Source organism: Sus scrofa, chromosome 5 (genome assembly GCF_000003025.6).
Source record: "Sus scrofa isolate TJ Tabasco breed Duroc chromosome 5, Sscrofa11.1, whole genome shotgun sequence".
NCBI classification, from domain to species: Eukaryota; Metazoa; Chordata; class Mammalia; order Artiodactyla; family Suidae; genus Sus; species Sus scrofa.
The window spans coordinates 45,083,895-45,087,815 of NC_010447.5; the positions used below are offsets into that span (position 1 = coordinate 45,083,895).

Genomic DNA, 3,921 nt, shown 5'->3' on the forward strand with positions numbered 1-3,921 from the left:
AGTCCAGGCTTTAGTTCATTGAAGTCACAAGGGTCGTAAAAGGTCAATATCCTCATCCCTTAGGTTCCAGTTGATCTGGCAGCTGAGCACTTCAAGTTGAATTTTTTTTCTTTGAAGATGAGCTTTCTTTTCTCTCCAGCTCACACTGTCCACCTCCCTCTGCCCTCACCCTCTTCCATCATGTTCTATCACAAGTGATTGGATATAGTTCCCTGTGCTATACAGTAGGACCTCATTGCTTACCTATTCTACATGTAATACTTTGCATCTACTAACCCCAAACTCTCAGTCCTTCCCACTCCTTCCCCACTCCCTGTTGGAAACCACAAGGCTGTTCTCTAGGACTATGAGCTGAAGGCACTGGGCATCTGGAGGGGGTGCCCAGACTACTCCGAGCCCCTGTGCAGACTGACATTGAAGGTTTTATATTTCTGGGTTAGCTCTTCCATTTTGGTGACTAGACTCATCACAGAGTTGTTGCTGCCCCAACAGATCTGCTTGCCCTGCTACTGCTGCTGCTGCTTGACCATCTCCATGGCTTTCACTAAGGTGTCAGTGACATCCACGACCACTTTCAACAGTTGGCTGCACGAAGTCAGAGCCTGGTACACAGCCTGGATGACAAGCCACATGGGTGGAGGTAGGGGTCTGGGCGCCAGCAGCACCCACTCAGCTCGTCGTGGTAGACTTGCAGGAAAGCCACGATGAGCTGGCAGAAGTCAGAGCTGACCAGGCGCAGCTTCTGGTCAAGGATGCTGGTGTCACCACACAGTGGCCCCTTGCTTGTGCTCCATCCTGAGCACCTGGAGCTTCAAGGCGCTCTCCTACAGCTGCCCGGGGCCAGCTCCGAACCTTCTCTTCTGACTGGACAGCGAGGCTGGTGCTCTGCCAGTCATCACCCTGCTTGTCCAGAAGAGGCTGCGTGTCCAGGGGCTCCAGGTCACAGTCCGGGCTCAGGAACGTCTGCAGGTCAGGACTCAAGAGGAGCTCCCCAGCAGTGCCACATTCTTCTCCCTGATGGCCTCTAGGTACTCCTTCGTGCTGGAGCAGCTGGGGCATCTGACGATCAGGTCCCAGACCACATCCAGCCATCGGTCCATGAAGCACAGCTGCTTCTGGGTGCAGGCCTGGCCCTTCAGGAGCTCCTAGTCACCAGGCCCACACAATATTAGCTTATGGCCTAGTTTCACCATCACCATCACTGAGGCCCCCTTCAGCAAGCTGGACTTTTCCTGCCAGGAGGGACAGATACAGATACAGATCCACTCCAGGATTTCCAGACAGTACTTGGACGGGCTACACAGCAGTTCCTGAATGGTCTTTGGTTCGGTGATATAAAGACCCTTGAGGAAGGGACCATTGAGGTCCTTCAGCTTCCCAAAGCCCTTCATGGCTGCCTTGAACACGGCCTCATCGCCCTCATTCTTGCTGCTACCACCTTCACCAACAGCAACTAATCCGGCCATGTTTTGTGCTCAGAGCCATGCCCTGCCCACAACCGGGCTGACTTCAGGTTGATATTTATCATTGATGCATAAATACGAGTCTTTATAATTGGTATCCTTGGTATTATTGCTTCTCTTGCCTGATAACCATCATTTGTTCCCACAATTATTTATTCCCTTAGGAGCATTAATTACTGAGAACTGTTCAAGGACAAGCATAGTGGCCAGGCTTAGATCACAAAATAGTTTAGGCTAAAAATGGTTTCTTTCATGTCAAAAAAGTGCATATAATCCAATTAAATGGATTAACATTTCTAAACAGTATCTGTTCACTCAGAAAAGGAAGGAAAAAGTCAAAGAAGCTCAAGAAAATAAAAGTATCAAGGAGACAAATGATTACAGTAAAATTCCAAGCATAGTCAAAAGGAAATAACTTGCCAGGGGACTTCAAATATTCCCATCCCAATGGCAAATCTATCTGCATAGAGGTGATATAGTTGGTGCCATAGCTTGTGGATTTCAAGTATTTGGGTCCATTAGCAAGACCTTCACAAATGTGAAGTAATTGCACTGGACTATTTTTTGGCTGATAACAATGATTATGAAGCTACCATAACCAAGAATGGAGGATAAAAGTAAAGTAAACAAGTATGCATAGTCATTTTGGAGTAGGATGAGTGGAGAATTGAAAGATGAAGTATCCAGAATGATGGTTGTTTGAGCTGTCATATTCCATCTCGTTTTAAATTAGCGTAGTTTAGCATCTCTCCAGACAGAGTGCACAATTCTTAAAAGAAGAGAGAAGTCACATCTCTTGAGTATCCGCTAATAATTTTACACAATTCCTACTTAATCCTTGCACTGAAGATATTTCAGCTGTAAAGTTCCAGAGATACTTTCTGTTTTGACCTGCAAAGGGTGTAATATTGCACTCTATTGGCAAGATAACAAGTTACCTTGTTCCTACTTCATGGATGCTGGCATAAGACATGAAACTCATGGATCAGAGATAAAGGACTTTATTACTCACTGCATAGCAATCAGCTTAAGCTTCATATTGGTTTACATTAATTTCCTGTGTCCCCCAAATCCCACGGGTGACACGAGTAGGATTAGTTGGATTTGTGCAAACACATTTTGCTGGGTTACAGGAGAGTAAAAATGACCATGGGCTATTTATCCTTTTATAAGATATGGTAAGTAGGCTTACTTACCTGAAAGGAGATGTTATCTCATCCTTCAAGGTTACCACTGCAAATCCAACCCTGAGATGACCACCACTGCTCACACAACTACAGTACTCTGCTATGGGAAGACTGAAAATGTGCCCAGATAGAGTGGCCAGAGCCCTGTATTCTTGGCATAACAAGTGAGAACATCAGGGCCCTTGGAAGACTGCTTCTCTCAACACTTTCTAGTTACAGAGGGGGAGGCAAATGAAAGGACAGCTGATACTTATTGACTTGTAACTTAATATATTATAGGAGAGGTTTATTTAATTAGAAGGGAAAAAAAGAGGGAGGTGAGATTAAGATGGCTGAATAGGAGGAATGGAGCTCAACTTATTTTCCTAAAAACAACAAAATTTAAAACCAAATGCTGAGCAATCTTCAACCAAATGGACTGAAAACGTTCAAAATGATCTCCTACTCCAGAAAACAAAGAGGAGGCCACATCAAGAGGTAGGAGGGGCAATTATGTGATATAAGCAACCCCATACCTCCTTGGTAGGAAGCCCCACAGACTGAAAAGTAACTGTATCACAGAAACTCACCTACGGGAGTGAGAGTTCAGAGCCCCACATCAAACCCCCATGTGTGGGGGCTTGGCAGTGGGAGAAAGAGCCACTGGAGCATCTGGCATTGAAGACCAGTGGGGCTTGTGCACAGGAGCTCCACAGGACTGGGGAAAATGGAGACCACATTCTTTTTTTTTTTTTTTTTTTTTAATTTTCCCACTGTACAGCAAGGGGGTCAGGTGATCCTTACATGTATACATTACAATTACATTTTCTCCCCACCCTTTCTTCTGTTGCAACATGAGTATCTAGACATAGTTCTCAATGCTATTCAGCAGGATCTCCTTGTAAATCTATTCTAAGTTGTGTCTGATAAGCCCAAGCTCCCGATCCGTCCCACTCCCTCTCCCTCCCATCAGGCAACCACAAGTCTCTTCTCCAAGTCCATGATTTTCTTTTCTGAGGAGATGTTCATTTGTGCTGGATATTAGATTCCAGTTATAAGTGATATCATATGGTATTTGTCTTTCTCTTTCTGGCTCATTTCACTCAGGATGAGATTCTCTAGTTCCATCCATGTTGCTGCAAATGGCATTATGTCATCCTTTTTTATGGCTGAGTAGTATTCCATTGTGTATATATACCACCTCTTCCGAATCCAATCATCTGTCGATGGACATTTGGGTTGTTTCCATGTCCTGGCTATTGTGAATAGGGCTGCAATGAACATGCGGGTGC

The 3,921-nt window shown here is 45.1% G+C and overlaps 1 pseudogene; it reads right to left on the reverse strand.

Annotated features, from left to right (window-relative positions):
* Window positions 387-2,174, reverse strand: LOC100738773 (annotated as a pseudogene).